This window comes from Aquarana catesbeiana, linkage group LG02 (assembly GCF_042186555.1).
Source record: "Aquarana catesbeiana isolate 2022-GZ linkage group LG02, ASM4218655v1, whole genome shotgun sequence".
NCBI lineage: Eukaryota > Metazoa > Chordata > Amphibia > Anura > Ranidae > Aquarana > Aquarana catesbeiana.
The window spans coordinates 632,583,667-632,607,212 of record NC_133325.1 but is presented as its reverse complement, the minus strand read 5'-3'; the positions used below and the strand labels follow the sequence as shown (position 1 = coordinate 632,607,212).

General features: G+C 40.7%; 1 protein-coding gene and 1 pseudogene across 1 annotated transcript in view; both read left to right on the top strand.

Moving 5' to 3' along the window:
• IL1RAPL1 (interleukin 1 receptor accessory protein like 1) overlaps positions 1–23,546 on the top strand; it is a 2,301,818-nt gene that overhangs the window by 120,491 nt on the left and 2,157,781 nt on the right. The window lies entirely within an intron of this gene.
• Positions 20,168–21,800, top strand: LOC141127620 (6-phosphogluconate dehydrogenase, decarboxylating-like; annotated as a pseudogene).

Below are 23,546 nucleotides of genomic sequence, written 5' to 3'. Positions count from 1 at the left end.
CAGAAGCGAATGCATATGTGAGTAGCACCCGCATATGAAAACGGTGTTCAAACCACACATGTGGGGTATTGCTGTGATCAGTAGAGCAAGAGCAATAATTCTAGCCCTAGACCTTCTCTATAACTTAAAACATGCAACCTGTAGAATTTTTTTAAACATCGGCTATGGAGATTTTTAAGGGTAAAAGTTTGTCGCCATTCCACGAGCGGGCGCAATTTTGAAGCGTGACGTGTTGGGTATCAATTTACTCAGTATAACATTATCTTTCACAGTATAAAAAAAATGGGCTAACTTTACTGTTGTCTTATTTTTTTAATTCAAAAAAGTGTATTTTTTCCAAAAAAAGTGCTCTTGTAAGACCACTGCGCAAATACGGTGTGACAGAAAGTATTGCAACGTCCGTAATTTTATTCTCTAGGGTGTTAGAAAAAAAAATGTATAATGTTTGGGGGTTCTAAGTAATGTTCTAGCAAAAAAAACTGTTTTCAACTTGTAAACAACAAATCTCAGAAAGAGGCTCGGTCCTTAAGTGGTTAAACATAACAAAACAAAACAAAAGGCGATTTTTCTTTTTTGAGCAATGTCAATTTAAAAATAAATAGTATTACTGCACATATAAAGTGTGTTTTTTTATTCTGTAATGTGTCTTGTTCAAAATGACATTAAATTATGATTTTGGTACAAAGCATTGCAAAGTTATTTACAAATGAAGTAAAGTAGGTTTTTGCAATTGTGTTCTTTTTCAGTGTGATATGCGTAAATATATGTAAATGGTGTAAAAATATTCATAAACAAAGCAAACAAAAACAGAAAAAAGTAAATATTAGTTAATAGTTAATAATAATAATAAAAATAATATAATATTAATAAGAGTTAAAAATCACCAGGAAAATTATAATTGAATGGAGAAGGAGAATAATGAGTTAATTAGGGCTGATTAGAGCAAACCAAGGTTAATAAGAGGAACATTTAATTAAAAAAGAAAATACATTTTTTTACTTGTCAGGCTGCTTTAACTGACTTCATCTGCAGATCGTAGTTTACCCCTTTGATCTCTAGATGAATAAATAGAAAGATACACAATACAATATACAATACACAATGTACTGTATCTCTCTGTATTTACGGCTGAGTAATGTTTTTGATAAACATTGTCAGATTGCTTTTTTTTGTATGTCTCTTGCTGCCGGGACCTTCTCTGTGTACTCAGCAATGCAACAGTGATAATTCAGAGCTGAATTGCTGTGTACTGTGATGGGGGATCCCTGCAGCAGGGCAAAAGGAGTGTACATATTAGACATGCACTGTGTACAATTATGACATTTTTGTTGGCGTGTCTAGCATGCCCACAGTCTGCAACTGGTTACTTACTGGTTTATGGTTTTATGCATGTAGCTTAACCACTTCCCACAAATCTGCGTACCTGTACATCAGTTAGAGGAAGTGGATGTACCGGGTGACCCTGGTACTGTTTTTTTAGAACGGGCGGTCGGCTATCTGGTAATAATGGTTGAATCAGCTCAGCTGCCACTTGGCCGTTATCCCTGGCAGCGGGAGGGGACATCCCCCTTCCTGCCGCCTTCCACCACTCCGCCCAGGTCTCCCGTCCCACCAGGAGACCCGAGCAACCAGCCAGCTCATCCACTGGCTGGCCCAAGACCCGAACAAAGCCAGACTAGGCTTTCATCGGGTCTCCGATGTAGTAACCCGAAAGCGACATCACAATGTCACTTCCGAATTACTCGGCTGCCAATGGCACTGATTTTTTAAAATCAACAACATTCACAAATGCCAATTTGGCATTTTGAATAATTTTAAGTGCAAAGGAGGGATTTTTGGTCTTTTAGACTCCCGATCCCTTTATAAAGAGTACCTGTCACTGCCTGTTACTGTCACAAGGGATGTTTACATTCCTTGTGACAGAAAATAAAAGTGATCAGATCATTTTTATTTAATGTGACAGTGTAAAAAATAAAAAACAAAATAAATAAGAAAAAAAATGTTTTAACCGCTTTAGGGCCGGCCGCCGTTGTTTGATGGCGGCACAATGGCTCTCCTGCGAGAATCGCCATAGGTGTACAGCAGCTCTCGCAGGCTGAGTTGTAGACAGGCAGGCATGTGCCGACTGTGGGAGCTTGCCTGTGGGCTGGAAGGACTTGATTTCCCGGCGGCCTACGATTGCCTTTTACAGGGGCAGAACAGGGAAATGTCAATGTAAACAAGACATTTCCTTGTTCTGACAGGTGACATGACAGGGATCTACTGTTCCCAGTGGTCAGGAACTGTGATCTCTGTCATTTCTCAGTAATCCCACCCCCCTTACAGTTATAAACACTCATAGGGAACACAGTTAACCCCTTGATCACCCCCTAGTGTTAATCCCTTCCCTGCCAGTGACATTTACACAGTAATCAATGGCTATTTTTAGCTCTGATCACTGTATAAATGTCAATGGTCCCAAAAAAATGTCCGCCGCAATGTCACAGTCCTATAAAAATTGCAGATCACCGCCATTACAAGTAAAAGAAAAAATAATAATAAAAATGCCATAAATCTATTCCCTATTTTGGAGACGTTATAATTTTTGCGCAAACCAATCAATATAGGCTTATTGCGATTTTTTTACCCAAAATTTGTAGAAGAATACATATTGACCTAAGCTGATGAAGAAATGTGGTTTTAAAAAAATAAATGTGGGATATTTATTATAGCAAAAAGTTAAAAAAAATAATTTTTTTTCAAAATTGTTGCTCCTTGTTTGTTTATAGCACAAAAAAATAAAAACCGCAAAGGCGATCGAATACTACCAAAAGAAAGATCTATTTCTGGCAAAGAAAGGATGTCAATTTTGTTTGGGTACAGCGTCGCATGACCGCGCAATTGTCAGTTAAATCGACGCAGTGTCGAATTGCAAAGAATGCTCTGGTCATTAAGGGGATAAAACCTTCCGGGGCTGAAGTGGTTATCCTCTATCCCTGCATGCTTACGCACCAAAGAAAATACATATGTAAGTTGCGCCCGCAAATGTAAACGTTGTTAAAATCACCCATGTGAGGTATTGCCACTATCGTCAGAGTAAGAGCAATAATTCTAGAAAAATACCTCATCTGTAACTCTAAACTGGTAACTGTTAAAAATGTTTAAAGTGTTGCCTATGGAGATTTTTTTTGAAAAATTGACAATTTTTATTAATTTTTCCAGAAGAAAACACAAATAATAGCATAGAGTAAATCAATGAAACCAATCAATAATTGCACTATTACAAAATTATATAAGTGGTAGCTGCCGCCATGAAACAATGTGGTAAGCAATGTGCAAATAGGAAAAAGATAGGAACACATGCAGCGCTAGAATTATGCGTTTACATATTCAACACATATTAATAAAAAAGTGCTAAAAACATAAAAGATATCTATTAAGTGATATGTGTGTTTGTTTAACACATAAACAAATTAAAATAAAAGTCCATAGAGATGTGGTAAATCATATGTTAATTAACAACACATGGGGGTTCCAAGGCATAGGTGGTGCCACAACTTCACATGGGGTGGAGACTGGAACCAACTCTGTATGGGGACACCTCACACTTGAATCATCTGCATGCTCAAAGAAGACTGCGAATGTTAAAAATGGGTATCCCTACCAGAACAGGTGGACACAGTCACCGTACGGTGGAGTGTCATACAGACTTGAGGGATCCAATGATCCCAGGGATATCTGGCTGTAGAGGTCCTGGTGAGGAGTCACGTCCAAGTCGGCCGTCACCGTTCAAGGGTGTGGAAGTTCTCGATCGGGATGTCAGTCAGCATACCTCTCTCAGATAGGCGGAGTGTGTGAAGAAAAAATAGCTAGGGCTCAGCAGGGTCCCATTCATGAAAGGAGACAAGAGTAAAAAAATCTCCACATAGGGCATGAATCAATTAAATAAGAGGCTTTTATTGAAAAGCTGGAAAAAGTGCTAAACAACGCACGCCAAAGTATAAAATGTGATCACAAAAAGAATAATAAATAAGATAAAATCACGTGATAACAAGGCATTTATAGGCATAAGCAACCCGACATGTTTCGGACCATCGTCCTTCTACTGGGGCATAAGCCTGAATGCCTGTACCACGCTCATATATACACAAGAATAATGTGTTGTTAATTAACATATGATTTACCACATGTCTATGGACTTTTATTTTAATTTGTTTATGTGTTAAACAAACACACATATCACTTAATAGATATCTTTTATGTTTTTAGCACTTTTTTATTAATATGTGTTGAATATGTAAATGCATAATTCTAGCGCTGCATGTGTTTTCTATCTTTTTCCTAATAACATAGAGTACAAGGTAATACAATATAAAGCGTAGTAGGTACTTCTGAAGTGGAGTCCAAACTTGATAGCCCTCATAAGAAGATGCTGATCACTATGTGCCTGTCGATCTGTTTGTTAAGAACATATTACATTGCCAAAACATTACTTTAGTCATATATTACTGGTTATATACCTTGTGCAACATAACGAAAATTAAATAAAAGGAAATAAAAGACTATAATGTAGAGAGAAGAGTAGAGAAGAGGGGGAGTTAGCAGAAAGTTTAAAATGGGGTGAGTAAGAGTGAATAGAGAGTAGGGAAAAAAGATGAAGGTAATGGAGCCACGCCCCGCCTCTGAAGCCCAACCCTCCACCACCAGAAGAGGAAATCAACAACCCTAGTCCCGTCACATGGAAAATTAGGTTATGGGATTTTCAAAAAGGACCCACAGCTCCCATATTTGATTATGCTTCTCAAGATCATTATTTAAGGAGGCTGTGAGATATTCCATTCTCTTGACATCCCTGATCCTGGAGTGCAATTCCGATATCGAAGGTGGTTCCCTCTGCTTCCATTTTAATGCCACCAAGCATCGTGCGGCAGTTAATATATGTGACAAAAGTTTCTTGGACCTTTTAAGGAGAGAGGTTGGTGGGAGACCCAGCAAGAAAACCTTCGGATCGAAAGGCACCCCAGCATCCAGGATGGACCCAAGCAGGGAGTGAACCATTTCCCAGTACGGGGCAATCAGAGGACAGGTCCAGTAAATGTGAAATAACGTCCCTCTGTCATTATAGCATCGCCAGCAGCGAGAGTCAGACAATGGATACATGGAGTGGAGCAAGTCCGGGGTTTGGTACCAATGGAACAAAATCTTATATTGGTTCTCTTCATATAGCGTGCACATAGAGCTTTTAGAGGCCTGTGATCATATGAGCTGCCATGTGTGTAGAGGGAGGTCCGCACCCAAGGCTCGCTCCCACTTACCCATATATGCATGCCGAGGACCCTCTGGAGAGAAGTCATGCGTTAGGAGCTGATAGGTCTGTGAGATCATGCCTTTAGGAGATGAGCTCTCTAAGCACAACTTTTCAAAATCGGTTAACGGGGAGAATTGAACGTTAGGAACTAGAGTGCATAATGTCGTATTTGTAGATAGCTAAAAAAAGCCTGTTTGGGAATATCAAATTCTTTTTGTAGATCTTGAAATGATCTTAGTATGCGGGTCCTAGGGTCAGTCAGCTGGCCGTTTTGGAATAGGTTCCTTTCCATCCAGAAATGGGACATCTGTGAGGTCAGGCTGTCCGGGATGTTGGGAGTAAATAGGAAGGGCGTAACCAGTGAGGAAGAGGTGGTAAGTGGATATATCGGTTTTACACGTTTCCTCAGCTGGCGTAGAAGGGACATTGGTCCCAGTAGACACGGGCTTTCCAAAGATACATTGGAACTCCATAACATGGAGTTCGGATGTATAGGGGCCAGCCAAAGCTTTTTGATGTGTGTCCAACGATTATAAGCATGGAGGGTACACCAAAAGGCTACAGGGCGTAATTGAGCTGCCAAATAGTATTTGGCAATATTAGGGAACGCTAGGCCACCTTGATTATGAGGAGCGTAGAGAACCGATTTAGCAATCCGGTGTCTCTTATAATTCCAAAAGAAATTAATCAGGTCGCCCTGGAGTCTCTTTAGATGTGAGGCTGGCATAGGTGTCGGAAGTGTCTCAAATAGGTATAAGAGCTGGGCTAAGATCGTCATCTTTAGGGTCGCTAGTCGCCCAAAGAGGGATAGTTTCAGGGATTTCCATTCAATCAATGAGGCTCTAATAGTAGTATATAAATGGGGAAAGTTAGCCTTGTATAGGGAATCATATGTGGTTGTGAGATGGACCCCGAGGTGTTTTAAGGAGGAAGTTTTCCAGGAGTAGTTAAATGATTGCGAAAGAGCTGCCTGTGTCTGAGGAGGCATATTAAGGGGCAGAGCCTCTGTTTTAGAATTGTTTATTTTATATCCAGATAGGGCACTATATCGATCTAATTCTACTTGTAGGTTCGGCAAGGAAATGTGTTGTTGCGTCAGTGTAAGGAGAACATCGTCAGCATACAGGGAGATCTTAAAGTCTCTAGTACGGACTGGAATGCCATGAATATTTAGGTTCTTCCTAATATGTGCCGCTAGGGGTTCTATACAAAGGGTGTAGAGTAGCGTTGAGAGCGGACAGCCTTGCTGCGTTCCGTTTGATATCGGAAAGGTGGTAGATGTTGCGTGTAGGGTGCGTACCATGGCTGACGAGGACGAGTATAGATGATAAATGGCTTGCAAAAAGGGGCCTGTGATTCCAGCTCGTCGTAGGGTCGCAAACAGAAAAGGCCAACTTAGCCTATCAAAAGCTTTTTCTGCGTCAAGACTGAGCAGAAGTGCTTCTACTTTAGTCCTGTTTGCCACCTCCACTAGGTCAATAACCTTACGGGTATTACCCCCTGCTTACCGCATGGGTATAAAGCCTACCTGGTCTTTGTGAATCAATGACGGCATAAAATTGTTTAACCTGTTAGCTAATAATTTCGTAAAAATTTTGAGGTCTGCATTAAGTAGCGAAATAGGTCTATAGTTTGATGGTAAACTGTGGTCCTTTCCAGGCTTGGGAATCAGCGTGAGATAAGAATTTTGCATATCTCGTGGGATAGGTGTCTCAGAAAGGAATGAATTAAACAGTGTTGTCATAAAAGGGAGTAAGTGCAGTAGGAAGGTTTTGTAGTACTGGTATGGAAATCCATCAGAACCCGGGGCTTTATTGTTTGGAAGCGATTTAATTGCGTCCGTGACCTCCTCCTCTGTAATGGGGGAGTTTAGGGTGGTCAGGGCGGAGGGAGTGAGTCTCGGTATTTCACATTCCTCTAGATAAGAGTGGATTTTTTGGGACAGGTCTTGTGGGGGAGGGTTGTGCGGAACATTCGGATTGTTATACAAGGTCGAGTAGTAGTCATGAAAGATCTGGGCAATCTTAGTGGGATGGGTTTGGGGAATGCCACTTCCATCATTAAGATGGGCAATTGTCTAGCTAATAACGTATGTGGTTTGTTTGCCTTGTCCTAATAGGTTTGCCTTAATCGTATTAGCGCCGTCTCAATTTTACCTAAGTCTATATCTCTTAGACCAGCCCGTACCTGTACAATCTCTCTAAGAGTTTTTAAGGACGGAAAGGAAAGCAGGCATGTTTCCAATTGTTTAAGCTTGTCTAGTAGAGCTATACGGGCAGTGTTAGCATTCCTTTTGAGTGCCGTGGATAGTGAGATACATTGGCCTCTGAGGACCGCTTTATGACCCTCCCAGAGAGTGGCAATGGAAACCTCTGGTGAATTGTTTTCTGCAAAATATAATGTCATGGTTTTTTCTAAGTCCTCCCTGGAGGGGTCATGTTTAAGCAGGAAATCGTTCAAACGCCAATGGCATTTACGAAGGGTTCCCGAGGACAGTGCCAGAGACAGTGTGATTGGAACGTGATCCGACCATGAGATTGCTTGAATATCTGAGCTCTTGCAAGCTCTCAGGGTTGGGGCATTTACAAAAAAGTAATCTAGGCGTGAATGAGATTTATGCGGGTGAGAATAAAAGGTGAATTGTTTAGCTGAGGGGAAGGCAGTCCTCCAACAATCAAACAGAGCGTATTTCCTAGTTAATTGACGGAAGAGAGATGATCTTCTATCAAGGGCCTTGGGGGCCTGACTCTCTCCAAGGGAGCATCTGTCTAGGCAGGAGGAGAAGGTCAGGTTAAAGTCTCCTCCGATAACCAGGTATTGATGGGGAAATGCAAATAGTCTTTTATACACTTTAGATAGGAAAGAGGTTTGGTTAGTGTTAGGGGCGTATAGGTTACAGAGTGTGAGGTTAGTATCTTTCCATGTACCTCTCAAGATAATATAATGTCCCTGGGGGTCCGAAATTATCGATTGTAACTTAAAGGGGGAGTCTTTTTTAAACAGAATAGCCACTCCAGCTCATTTACGAGAATTAGAGGCTAGGTATATCTGGGAGTAATACTTGGTGGCAAATGCCATATTGTCGGTCTTAGCAAGATGTGTTTCCTGAGTGAAAATGATGTCAGCTTTAGATCTTTTGAATTCCCTTAAGGCTAAGCTTCATTTAGTGTTGGAGTTAAGGCCTTTCACATTTAATGACAGTATGTCAATCATCGGGTGGTAAAAAAAAAAAAAAAAAAAAAAAAAAAGAGCATTAGCTTACCAAGACGACTGAAGTGGATTTGGATGTGGAGGATGGTGAATGGCTGAGCCTTTAGATAAGGCACGTACCTAGCAGGAAACATGCTTCTACAAACTGGACCTGGGCTACAGAGGCCACAACATGGTAGATAAGAAGGGAATAGTGTAGAGAAAAGTCAGTAGCAAAAGAGAAGAGAAAGATGTGGACGATAAAGAGAACAAAAATTAGTACAAAATCAAATAACAACCAAGTGTAGTTTAACCCACCTATACAAGGTGGTGGTTCGGAAACCCTCGAGGGTCCCCCGCTATGTAGGAGGTAGAAACAATACTCTCCAAGGGGGTAAAATGGGGTAAAATGGGGGGCCACTCGATGGTCTCCTGGGGGAGGACAGGACAGCTCCAGGCCAGTGGTCATCCTCTCCCAGATCCGCCTGCAGTTAAATAATTATGCAGCACACCGTAGTAAAGCAGCTAGATAAAGAAAAACTTATATTTAACAACTAGTAACTAGAATACCATTTGGTCTAAGCTAAGGCAACAAATAAAGTCAGCTGGTGCAGTTTTGCGCTCAGTATTGGACAAACCAGAATAGTATAGGGAGTACTGGTCAGCAGGTAGGCCTAGAGGCCCCTCCAAATATCCTTTTAGGAACCTAGGGAGGGTGAAGGTAAATAAGTAAACGTAATAGTATACCCTAGTGAAGTACGGGGTGAGGGGGCAGGAAGAGATTGGGGGGGTAGGGAATGGTGAATATGGGGTAGGGGGGGATAAAAGGGAGGGCAGGGATAAGGAGATGGAGGGGAAGGGGGGGTAAGGGAAGGGGGGACACGATAATTTGGGAGAGCTTAAACATGACAATAGTATATTATCGATAGTATATATGCTAAACTTGTAGAAATGCAAGACCATAAAACCGTAATCCCACATAATGGCAATTAGGGTCTAGCCCTCTATAAGGCAGGAAGAAAAACAGGAAAATTCCTAAACTCTTAGCATGATAAGCAGTAATAGTGACTCCTATACTAGTGTCTCATCGTGGTGTGGTGCCTCTCAAGCAGCAAAAAGTTATCTCTGATGGGCAATTGCCGGAGGGCCATTGGAATGCGGCCTCTGCCGCTTTCTCCCGTTCACCTGAACCCAGGGCTCTGGGCGAGGTGGTGGGGTTGGTAGGGGGTCCCACCCGGGAGTGGGCGGAACCGGAATGTCCAAATCTCTGCAAAATGAGTCTAGATCTTCCGGGTATCGCAGAGTGGTGGATCTCCCATCCTTCTTTGCTGTAAGGCTGAATGGGAAACTCCAATGGTATCGGAAGTCATGTTCCTTCAATGTTGTGAGGAGTGGTTGCAAGGAGCGTCTTTGCTGAAGGGTGATCCAGGACAAGTCTGGGTTTAGCTGTATAGGAGCACCATCGAAGTCGATGGTATGAATGTTGCGTGCTTTTCTCATTATGTCCTCCTTCAGTGCATAATTATGAACCCTGCAAATAACGTCTCGTGGTCTTGGACCTGGTCCACGGGGCGAAGTGCGCGATGGGCCCGGTCCAATTTAACTCTTTGATTTTCCAGGCAACCCAGTACATTATTGAAAATAGCTTGTAATGTGACTTGTAAGTCCTCGTCCTGGGTCGCCTCTGGGAGGCCTCGGACTCTAATGTTATTGCGTCTGCCTCTATTATCGAGGTCCTCAAGGTGGCGTTGAAACTCTCTGAGGGCCGAGGCTTGTGTGGACAATCGATCATGTAGGAGATTTCCATCTTTGTATCATATGCTTCTTCTTCTATGGAGTGGACTTTAGCAGCCAGGTGATGTAGATCAGTGTGGAGCATGTTAATTTCAGATCTGCATGTATCACGTACCTCTTGAATTAGCATGCGAAAGTCCTGTTTCGTAGGCATACAACGAACATAGTCTCTCCATGAAGTACATGCCTCAGGTTCAGGTCAGGGTCCATTATGACATGGGAGTGTGAATCCCTCACAGTAACGGAGGGGGTGCTCGGCGGGGGGAGTCCCCTCTGAGATGCTTGCGGGGGGGTCTTGGAGGTAGGCTGTATTGCTGGGTCAGTGGAGTATACATGGGCTGCATGTGAATATGCCCCTGCAGCTCATCAGGCTGTGGTGATGAGGAAGGCCTTGCAGCTTTGCTGGACTCCCTGCGCTGCGGGGATGAGGATAGTGTCTTGTCCCTTGGGGCCTGGGGTCTTTGAGGCAGAGAACCTGGGTCCCATTCCTGAGCTGAGGTTTCCCACAGAGGGGAGGCTTGGCCTGCGCTCGGTGACTGTGTAGGCTCCACTAGGCAGGGAGGAAACGGCTGGGACAAGCTGCCTAATGTGTCCCCCATAAGGGAAAGTGCAGGACCAGCCTGGGCACTGGTTGGTGGGAGCGGTGGGCGACCGGGCAACAGATCCCCTTCAGAGGCATACCTGTCGGTTCGCTGTCCCGGGGAGAGCCACGGAGGAGAGGAGGTGAGGGCCGCTGCGTATGTTGGTGGAGCCGGCGCCATCTTGGCCTCGTGGTGTCCCACCGGAGCTCCAAGGCCGAAGTACTCCGTAATGAGAGGTGGGGGAGCCGAGGAGGATCTTGTGATGTGTCCCTTAGGTTCTGTGTCTTTAGCCTTTCGAGGTTTGCCCATGATAGCGGTGCTTTTTTGCTGCTTTTAGCTGTATGCAGGCGGATCTGGTCAGGAGCTCTAAGGAGACACGTCCGCTCCGGAGGCCATCCAAGCCACACCCCTCCGCCTATGGAGATTTTTAAGTACCATAGTTTGTCGACATTCCACGAGTGTGCGGAATTTTAAACTGTAACATGTTAGGTATCTATTTACTCAGCGTAACATCATCTTTCACAATATACAAAAAAATGGGCTAACTTTACTGTTTAGTCTTTTTTTAAACTCAGTGAAGTGTTCTTTCCAAAATAATTTGTGTTTGAAATACCGCTGCACAAATACTGTGTGACATAAAATATTGCAGTGACCGTCATTTTATTCTCCAGTGTCTTTGCTAAATATATATATAATGTTTGGGGTTCTAAGTAATTTTCTAGCAAAAAATACTGATTTTAACTTGTAAGCAACAAGTGTCAGAAATAGGCTTGGTCCTTAAGTAGTTAAAGGGGTTAAAGCCTCAAGGTTTTCACCTTAATGCATTTTATGCATTAAGGTGAAAAACCTTCTGTGTTGCAGCTCCACTCAGACCCCCCTTTTTCTTACCTGAGCCCAATCAGATCCAGCGATGTGCATGAGTGCAGCGGCTCCAGCCGCTGTCTCTCTCCTTATTGGCCATTGGCTACCACTGCTGTAAATCAAAACCAGTGACACAGGAGCGGGGTGCAGGGCTGAGTCCCACTGTCTGTGTCGATGGACACAGCATCAGGACTCGGGAGCGAGCCCACATGGATGCCCCCAGGGAAGCAGTAACTAGAAAATCATATTGTATGAAATGAAATATATTATATATCATAAATATATCATATATGTGAAATGAAATGGTAGAATGGCATGTAACAAAATAATATTGATTGTCCTTTAGCTTGTAAGCCTCAGAGTTTACCAACAATTATGCCAACTGACTGCTGGTTGTACTAACCTACTGCTCAGTTCAATGTTTCTGTCATTATAATTTTTTATTAGCCAATATATAATATTTATTTCAATGGTACTACATTATTGTGTACATTTTCTGGTGTCTCAGATCACAGTCAATTCCGTAAGTCCATGACAGCCAGTCAGAAACATACTTTGCCATGCAGGAAATCATTTGGCTAAAGATAACAATTGCAGATTATTAATAGAACAGCCAAGCTCCTTATGACTTTTGGCTAAAAACATTCTCAAATAAAGGTGGAAACCTTTACTGAACTGGGAAGAGTAGCCAGCACATACAGCACAGTCCTATAAAACAGTGGTGACCAACGTAAATGTACCACAGTTGAATATATACTTTTTTTTAAATTAAACTCTCTTAGCAGAGTATTGAAATCATGGGCTGGAAGCTTCTTGTATGCAGAACACCTTTACTTTCATGGAGAAATATATTACATGCCTTTTATAATAGAACAGGAAGAGAACAGGAACAAGGAGCATACAAGTACATGCACTGAACATAGACGGAATATCTTGTGAGCACATTACCATAGAATAACACACTATAACACTGCAGTGCCACCTGCGGGATAGATAGGTATAATGCATACAGTATTGTCAGTTTATTATCAACCATGCTGATGTTCTTTCAACACCCCTTCTCAACAACATGTGCGTTTTCAAATTATATTCAGCTTCTTCTGGAAATAACTATGACTGTCCTTCAACAAAGGCTTTGTGAGTGCATCGGCAGTCATCTCCTCTCATGGGCAGTATTGAATTTCAATAATACCTTGCTCTTGATTGTCCCTCAGTAAGTGATACTTGACATCAATGTATTTTGTTCTAGGATTAACCCTTTCTGATTGCGTAAGCTTTATACAGCCCAGGTTATCTTCAAAAATGGGAATTGGTTTTGGCATGTCTATCCCAATGTCCACGAATCCATATTGCTTCTTGACATGTGTGTGCTGCTGCAATGTACTCTACCTCAATTGAAGATAGAGTGACAGTTACTTGTTTTTGACTAGACCAACTTATGGTTCCTTCCCCATACTGGAAGATGAATCCATTTGTGGATTTGCGATCTGTGCAGTCTCTGGGCCAATCAGCATCCACATATCTGACCAGTTTTGGATTGGATGTTGCTGGTAACCATAACTTCATCTGAATTATTCCCTTGAGGTACTGCATTACTCTTTTTATTACGTTTCAATCATGCTGACAGGGAGCTGAAACTTTCCTGCACAGTATTCCCACTTCTGCAGCTATGTCTAGTCTTGTCACAGTGGCAACATATAGCAGCTTACCGATTGCTCTGCAATACATGTCATTGTTGGGTAGCAAGTTTTCTGCTTCATTGCTCTTTTGATAGCCTGGTTCCATAGGAGTTTTCACTTCCTTTGCATCTTGCATATGGAATTGTTCCAAGATTTCAGAGATTTGGAGAGGTTGAGAAGATAACTTCCATCCACTTCTCTTTTTATTTGGATTCCCAGATAGTAGCTAATGTTCCCAAGTTCTGTGATTTCAAAATTTTCTTTCAGCTTGTGAACTATCTGATTTTAATCCCCTTCTTGTTCAAAACAAGTTATAATGTCATTGACATAGATAAGAATGTATATCCATCTGTCTTCTTGATTCCTGGAGTAAAGTCTGCTTTACTTCTTGAGAATCCCTCTCTGGTACGTACTTTGTTCACTTTCTCATTCCAAATCCTTGCAGACCGCTTTAAGCCGCTTACACACGATCCGATTTTCCAACGGTAAATGTGTGATGACAGGCTGTTGTCGGAAAATCCGACCGTTTGTATGCTCCATCGGACAATTGTTGTCTGATTTTCTGCAGATAAAGGGGATGGCAGGCTTTAAAATTTACCTCGGACAAATGTCTGTTGTCAGATTTTCCGAGTGTGTGTACACAAGTCCGTCGGACAAAAGTCCAAAGTAAAAACATGCATGCTCAGAAGCCAGGATGAGCCCGAAGCCGTTGGTCTTGTAAACTAGCATTCGTAATGCAGAAATAACATTCACAACGTGGCAAATTATGAAATCTCAAAATGCAACGCACATTATCTTCTTTAATGGGATAACAATGAAGCTGCTTTGCTGGTGATACTGATGGAGTTATTGCAAACAAATTTTCAAAGGCTTTTTTTTTCTAGTGATATCAAGAATAATATTATTATGCTTGTTATTTTTTTATTTTTGGTACAAGTTACCACAACACCAGTATCCTGTATTTTTTAAGACCAAAGATACAACAATGTTGGTGTCCCTTGTTAATTTTACATTGTATTTTTTAAAATGTAACTGCCTACTCCCAAACTGTCTTTTGAAGTAAAACACATAGCCAAGTATTATTCTCCACTATTTTTTTATTATGCATTAAAAAAAGAAAACAAATAAAATTAGACATGCTATCTGCCAATATAACAACCAAAAAGTGCATTCTATGCATCCAAAATTATAGAAAATATACCAAATCAAATCATTATTCAACCAAAAAATAACATACAAGCCTCATGCATGTGTCCTGCTTCTTAATATAGGGGGTCAACAATGCCAAGAGTTGGTGAAAGCAGGGGTCCGTCATCCGGAGATAATTCCAAAAATCATCTGGATTATTTTCCTGGAGCTCTGGCAGCAAAGGCATATGACATAATTGGTCACAATTAATAAAGCAACCAATTTTTGGTCCAAGAAATCCTCCTCCTCCTGTTCCTGGACTGGACTTGGGTCAAAGCAATAACTCCAAGGCCAATAATTAATAACACATTATCTCCTACGATTCCGCAACATGGCTGGTTGATGAACAGCCATTCAGAAACAAACTAAAAAGTGTGAAATGAAAAGTGCGAAATGAAAAGCGAGAATCAACACTCACCAAACTTCGACCAACACAAAATTAGCAGAAGGAGCACAAAGGGTGGCGCCCGACAATGGAACTTCCTCTTTTTCGGCTCATAGTACGTCTAGTACATCACTACATTTGTGTTTGTTGGCCAACAATTGTGTACCATTTGTATGAAAGACAAAATCCAGGCACAGGCCTTCGGACAAAAGTTTGAGGTTTTGTCTGCGGAAAATCTGATCATGTGTATGAGGCTTAAGACTGTAGATGCTCTTCTGAAGTTTACACACAAGATTATATCCTTGTTCAAACCCTGGTGGTTGCTCTATGAAGAGATCTTCTTTAATGTCTCCATATAGGAAAGCAGTTTTAACATCTACGTGTTTAACTTGCATACCCTTCCCGGCTGTAATCCTAAGAAGCGCTCTGATGGAGGAGTGTTTTACGACGGGAGCAAATGTTTGATTATAATGTTCCCTAAATTTCTGGGAGTAACCCTTGGCAACTAGTCTGGCATTGTATTTGTGGATATTCCCTTCTGCATCTGATTTTACTTTGAAAGTACGCTTACTTCCTATAGTTTTTCTGTTAGGAGGGAGCTCTGTGAGAGTCCATGTTTTATTTTCTTGAAGTGACTTTAATTCTTCTTCTGTTGCCTTTCTCCATTTATTGGCTTCACATTTTGGCAGTTTTTCTGTCTTCCCAGGATATTGGTTCAAGTATGTTGTGTGTTTTGACAGTGTACGACAGTTTGTGGGGTGGTATCCTTTTTGTAGTCCAAGTGGATCTTCTGACTTCAGACAGTTCAACAAGATCTGGTGGGGAACTTGATTTAGGCATTGTGAGTTCCACCTCTTGTTTTGACTCCTGCAAAGGTTCGCTTTGGTTGACCTTTTCTTCTGGTTTGCTTGGTATATTCACTTCACAGCTTTTAGTGATCAGTTTCTGATGATGGGCTCTCTTCAAAATAAACACTACAGCTTATTATCACTTTGTCAGTCTTTGGGTGTAGGATTCTGTAACCCTTAGTTTGCTCGCTGTAGCCTACTAGAATGTCTTCTATGGCTCTGTTCTCCAGCTTGGATCACTTTTCACTTGGAATATAGGCATATGCTTTACATCTAAACACTCTGATGTGCCCTATGCTAGGCTTTGATCGGTGCCACATTTCAAATGGAGTACTTTTAATGGCTTTTGAGGGTAGCCAGTTCTGTATGTAGGTTGCAGTCATGACTGCTTCTCCCCAGTATTTGTGAGGTAGGTTGGCATCCGACAACATGCATCTGGCCATCTGCATCTGGCATCTGCAATTTTTCCTTTCTGCTATACCATTTTGTTCAGGAGTGTATGGTGTGGTTGTCTGGTGTACTATTCCTTGTCTCTTCAGGTATAAGGCCACTTCTTTGCTCATGTATTTTCCCCCACTGTCAGTGCATATTATTCTTGGTTTGCATTGGAATTTGTTGCTAGACATGGCAACGAATGCTTGAAGTTTCTCTGATGTTTCATTCTTGTGTTTCATCAGATAAGTAGTTGTGTGCCTGGAATAATCATCAATGAAAATCAGTAGATGTCTGTTCCCGCCTGACTTGGGAGTTTTCATTGGACCGCATAAATCACTGTGTATGAGCTGCAGGGGGTGGGTGTTTTTTCTTTGAGAAGCCTGTGGAAGGGGAGCAAGTGTGGCTTTTGCTTCAATACAGAACTTGCATTTCATGAGCACTTTGCAAAGAGAAATTGTCAAATCTTCTGAAAAGCCTCTCTTCGTATTGTTCTGTATAGCTGTTGGACTTCTGTGCCCTAGCCACCTGTGCCATAAGTGAATACATTTGCTGTGTAGGTCATTAGAGACTATATTGGCTTGCTGGTCTGTGGTGATGAGCCTGTATAGGTGATCATCCAGTTTTCCTTTTGAGAGGAATCGTTTATTATTGTGAATTGTGCATTCATCACCTTGAAATGTAACTGTGAGACCGTTGTTTGCAAGACATTTTACTGATAGGAGGCTGCCTTGTAGTTCTGGAACACACAGCACTTTCTTTACAAGGATACTATGCTTGCCTCCTTGTGGTGTAATGCAGTTCAGAAAGCCATGGCCTTTTGATGTGATGCTTTTTTGCTTTTTCCATTTGCTAGGAAAACTTTGTCTTTTGCACTGTAATCAATGTTTGTGAAGAAGATCTCATCGCTAGTCATGTGGCTTGTTGCACCTGAGTCTATGTACCAGCCACGTGGCTTGCCACTCTGTGTCACTTTAAAGGTAACACTCCATGATGTGTCTTCAGTTTCCTTTGTGGCTGCTTTGACTCTTTCTTTTGTGGATAGCTCTAGCTTTTGCTGCTCGGCTTTCCTGATAGAACAGTCTTTTTTTTAAGCGGCCGGTCCTTTTACAGTCAAAACAGGCTCTGCTTTCTTTGTTGTGCTTTGTGCCTTTGTCCATCTTAAGAGCTTTGTCATCATGGTGCATATTTTCTTTCCTTCTGTCATATTCATCGATTATTTTCCCCTTGACATATTCTAGTGTCAGCTCCTGCTTGGTTCTGGTTTCTAAAGCATTACAAGCAGTATATGTCTCTGTAAGGCTGCAGAGGAGCAGGGCGACAATATGGTTATCTTCAATGTTCTCTCTGATGGTGTGCAGCTGTTCTATGATCTCTAGCATAGTTTCCACATGGTTACACATTTGGTGGCCTTCTTCTAGTCTTATCTTATATACCTTTCTTAGTATAAACAGATTACTGTTGAGGCTTGAACGCTTATACAGTTTTTGTAATGAAGTACACATACCTTTGGCCGTTTCTCTTTTCTTATGTGGATAAGCTGGTTATCTTCCACTAGTAAGCTTTTGCTTGTCTATCCTTCCTACCCCATTCCCCATGCCTCCATCTCTCCGTATGCGGGTCTGTCTGTATTCAGCACTTGCCACAAGTCATCTATGCTAAAAAGCATTTCCGGTTTAAACTTCCGTAGCTGGTAATTGACATTGTTCAGCTTTGCTATTGCAAACTTCACATCTGAACTGCTTGCCGTCTTTCAGTAGCTTGCATACAATACTCACTGATTCACTGTAGAATTCTTTACAGTGCCTGTATGCCTGCTGGGTGCACTGGGTTATCCTCTCCAATGCCTGGGTGTCTGGGACCCATAACCTATTAGCAGAGTATTGAAATCATGATCTGAAAGCTTCTTGTATAAAGCAGAACACCTTTAATTTCATGGAGAAATATATTACATGCCTTTTATCATAGAACAGGAAGAGAACAGGAACATGGAGCATACAAGTACATGCACTGAACATAGTCAGAACATCCTGTGAATAACATCCTAGAATAACACACTATAACACTGCAGTGCCACCTGCTGGATAGATAGGTATAATGTATACAATATTGTCAGTTTATTATCAACCATGTTGTTGTTCTTCCAACAAAATCAATATGCTGCCACTGTATCTCCCTCTCACATCATCCTGTATGAAAATGATGCACTGCCACTGGGAAATGGCTCCCAGAGCAGAGCAGATCAGCAACCTAGGATTAAAGCTAGCAGGATGTACCATTTGTTCTCTTTAGCCCTGTAAACTCAGTGAGCAGAATAAATAGCTAGGCACAGAGTTTATGGATACAGAGGGAAACAACTAACACTGGCTGTTAATTAATATTGTTAGCAGTAAATAATTAAAGTCCCCAATTTAAACACGGTTTTGTAATTTTAATAGTGACTGCTAATGATATTGAGGTAATAATTTATATTTTCACAACAAACTTGTAGGCTTGAAAAGAAGGTCCAATGGGCCCACTTGCAGCCCAGAAGATGCAAGTTGGAAAGCTCTTATATCAAAGAACACGGAACTAGAATTTGGGTAATAAATAAGACTTTTAGAAAAAAAATATTTATAACATGTTACATATTTTTGCAGTATTTTTTTGTTGCATAAAGCAAACATATACCTTTTGCTAGAAGTTAGTTTACATCTTTAGGCTTTCCCACTGGTCTACTTTACGACTCATACCATGTTTTGTATGAAAATAAGAAGAAAATACAGCTTTAAAGCTCCTTCAACTTTGTCCCATCTTTATCGATGGTTACAATTACAGGTTTTATTGCATCACTGCAACCCATAAAGAGGCACTTTTTAATCAAGAACAAAAATAAATTCAAGTGTTTAGAAATATATAACAAATACTAGAACATTATTTCTATACAAAAAAATGCAGTTTCACAAATAAAGTCATAAATACATCTTTTAAGGCCCACTTACAATGCTTACTGTCAGAGCAAATAGGGAAGCTTTTTTGCTAGCATATAAAGTAGTGGTACAGTCCAGACAACTGATGATCATTGCAAATCTATGGCATTTAGCCTTGTGTTCCCATTCAGACTGTAACAGCAGTTGGCAAAGTGGAGTGAAACAGTTTTGGCCAAAAAGCCAGTTACACAGCGAGACCCAGTAAACCAATTTAGTTCTTACAAAACTGGTACAGCATTTTGCTGTGCTTGAGCCAGGGACAGAGTTTCTGCCTGTTAAAAATGAAGCTGGATTTTTGATTGTGCCCTTTGATAAAGTAAGAATCACTTATCACACTAGTGATGGTTGCCAATAACTACTGATAATAATGATGGTCCACATAATCTTACAAAATATTGCAGCCACCTATTGATATAGAATAAGACTTATACCATCTAGTCACCCATGAATACTGATAAATGTACTTTGTAGTAGTAAGTAGTAAGTCAATCCCAGTGAATGCTAAATAGCTCAATTCTCTCCCTTTTTCGAGAATAATTTACCTGTATGTTTATTCAAAACAGAAGTACAATTTCATTCATATATTAACAAGTAAAAACATGGCTACAATGAAAATAGCAATTTGGTGTATACTGAGATGCCTGAGCTGAGTTATTGTTGGCCTGAGCATCCTAGTATTGAGGCAATAGTTTTGATTTACAAAAGTAGTGCATTTTTCATTTACAATCACCTTTTAATCAAATGAAAGGTATATTATTATTTTAACTTTTCCATGCACATGATAGATAGATATTTAAAGTGAACACAGGTTCACTGGATTGCAAGAACTTTCCACTCACTTACTATATCAGTCATAGTAATGTCACTGCATCATAAAGGCATATTCTTAGATGGCAAGAGAGCGTAGTGAGGACACATCCGGGCTCTGGGAGAAGGTGACATCACAGAGGAGCCATGGCTGAAGCTGACATAGTTCTTATTGGATTGGCTGTTATGGGCCAGAACCTAAACCATAAAGTGGTTGTAAAGGCACAAGGTTTTTTTACCTTCATGCATTCTATGCTGAAGGTAAAAAACCTTCTGTGTGCAGCAGCCCCCCAGCCCCCCTAATACTTAACTGAACCCACTCCTGATTCAGCGATGTCCACGTGAGCCTTGCCTCTCTGGGGACTCACACTCCTGATTGGCTTTTGGCAATAGAGGGAGCCCAAGAATAGGAGGATCTGGGCTGCTCTTTGCAAAACCAATGCACATATCAGGTAAGTATAACATTTTTGTTAATAAAAAACAAAACATAAAAAACAAGACTTTAATATCACTTTAATATGAACAAACACGGTCTGCGAATTTAACAGGACAGTGTCTAAAGTCAACGAGTTTCTGGCCAATAAAGCAAAAGGCATCAAGATTGTCAGAGTCCATTCATTGCAGGAGATGGTGTCCAAGCTGAAGAAGCCACACCTGGTGATGATGTTGGTAAAAGCAGACCAGGACGCTTTCACCAAGAGCCTGGTTCCATTACTGTTGCCTGGTGACACCATCATTAATGGTGGGAACTCTGAATACTGTTACACAGGCCCACTTTGATGCCTGGAGGACACAAGGGAGCTTGGCTTTATATCAAATATATCTTCCAGAATATAGCTGCAAAGGTTGGAAAACAGCCATGCTGTGATTGGGTGGGTAATGAAGGTTCTGGCCACTTTGTCAAGATGGTGCACAATGGTATTGAATATGTTGACATGCAATTGATCTGTGAGTCTTATCATCAAATGAAGGATATCCTGCAGATGGATCATGATGAATCGGCAAAGACGTTTGAAGAGTAGAACAAGACAGAGCTGGACTCATTTCTAATCGAGATCACAGCTGACATCCTAAAATACTGGGATGCCAATGAAGCTCACTTGCTGCCCAAAATTAAGGACACAGCAAGGCAGAAAGGAACAGGAAAATGGATGGAAACTTTAGATTTCGGTGTTCCTGTGACCCTCATCAGTGAAGCCGTGTTTGCACTCTGTCTGTCGACGCTAAAGAAAGAACAGAAAGAGGTGAGCAAGCAGCTGCAAGGACCAAAACATGTTCCTTTTAGGGGGGACAAGAAGGCATATCTTGTGGACATCAGAAAGGCACTATATGCATCCAAGATCATTTCATACACACAAGGGTTCATCTTGTTCCACCAAACGGCCCAGGGATTTGGCTGGAAGTTGAATTATGGTGGTATCGATATGATGGGGAGGGGAGGCTACATCATCCGCAGTGTATTTTTGGGCAAGATCAAGGAAGCCTTTGACAGGAACCCATATCTGCAGAATATCTTTTTGGATGATTTCTTCAAAAAGGAGATGCACAACTGTCCTGAATCATGGTGCAGAGAAGTGAGTACCAGAGTGCATGCCTTACCACCACACTGGCTTTCTAGGATGGTTATAGGCATGAAATGCTACTGTCCAACCTCATCCAGACACAGAGAGACTACTTTGGCACTCACACCTATGAGCTCCAGTCTAATCCAGGACATTTTGTTCACACAAACTGGACCAGATATAATGGCAATGTGTTGTCCTCTCCTAACTATATCTGAGGCCTATACTTTAACTGATTGCTGACTGCCTAACATACTATTACAGCAGCTAAGCAGCCTTCCTGCACTGGAGTACCTAGTACATGATCCGTGTGCCCATCTGTACCCACTGAATGGCTCATTGATTCACAGAACAGAGCTATGTGATTGTAAACAGTACAGAGCTCTGTTCACTGACTAAGCAGGGAAAAAAAACAAGATCCTAGTACTTTTAAATTTAAAACCTGCCACCCTCTCCTACCGCCAATTCAAACTCCTATTACAGATCACTACAGCCGTGAAACAAACAATTGCCAAAGCTTGGAAATCCCCATCCTTAATAATTGCTGAAACTAAAAATACAATAAATCAAGCAATCTGTAACTCAAGATAAAATATCCAACTTTGAGAATATATGGAATCCCTGGGTGACTCACTTTTTGCCTTCCAATTTTGATGTTTCCCTACTAAGACCTTGGAAATCTTGATTTAGACTTCCATTCTCTGCATTCATGGTATGTGTTTATAACCTTGTACTACCCCGGGGACCCCTACTACCTCTCATTTCTTTCTTCCCTATCTATTTTTTCTCCTACCTAAGATTACTTTTTCTTTTATCTTCTTTCTCTCTTCTACTTTGTCCCCCTATTCTCTCTCTCGTCTTTCAATTTACTCTTTATATAGTTCTGATAGCATATCTTTTATTTCCTTGGTTATCATTATACCAATTGTACATAGTTCCAATATGTAGTATAAGATTTTAGATTCTATAATAAATTATTTCTTTTTTTTAATTTAAAAACTATACTCTTGATAATAATTAAGACCTTTTTTTTATATATCTGAGGTCATCTTATATTAACCTGGTCTAAGTTGGTTTTATCCTCTCTAATACAATGTATGACACAATCTTTTGAGTAGTTAGATACATACTAAAATTGTTTTAGGTAAACTACTTTTAGTTTATGTTGGAACTCAATATTATTACCATATATGTGATCTTTTCTTTTGCTGCCACCATGTACTTATGTATACTAATTGTTAAATTCAATAAACAAATTTGACAAGGAAGAAAAAAAACAAGATCCTTAGTAAAAGCAGCATATATCACACACATTACACATAGTTAGGTACACATTTAACCCCTTCCTACCCAGTGTCATTACTACACTGACATATTATTAGTACTGATCACTGTATTAATGTCACTGGTGATGTCCTTGGCAGTTAGTCAATACCCTCCAGTGTCAGCTAGTGTCAGATTGTCTTCTGCACTATCGCAGTCCTGTTATAAGTCGCTGATCAATGTCATTGGTAGTATAAAAATAAATAAATCAAAATTCTATCATATCCCATAGTTTGTAGACACTATAACTGTCAGATAAACCAATTAATATACACTTACTGGGATTTTTTTTTACCAAAGACATGTAGCAGAATACATTTTGGCCAAAATTTATGAAGAAATTTGATTTTTAATTTTTTTATTGGATATGTTTAATAGCAAATAGTATATATATGTATATGGTCTTTTTTGTTTATATCACAAAAAAAAAAAAACAGTGGTGATCAAATACACCCAAAAGAAAGCTCTATTTATGTGAAAAAAATGATATACATTTTGTTAGTTTACAATGTTTCATGATCAGGCAATTGTCAGTTAAAGTAGCTCAGTGCCAAATAGAAAAAAATGGCCTGGTCATGAAGGGGGTAGTCTTCCAGAGGTCAAGTAGTTAAATTAGACTAACAATCCCCCTCTTTCTTGTG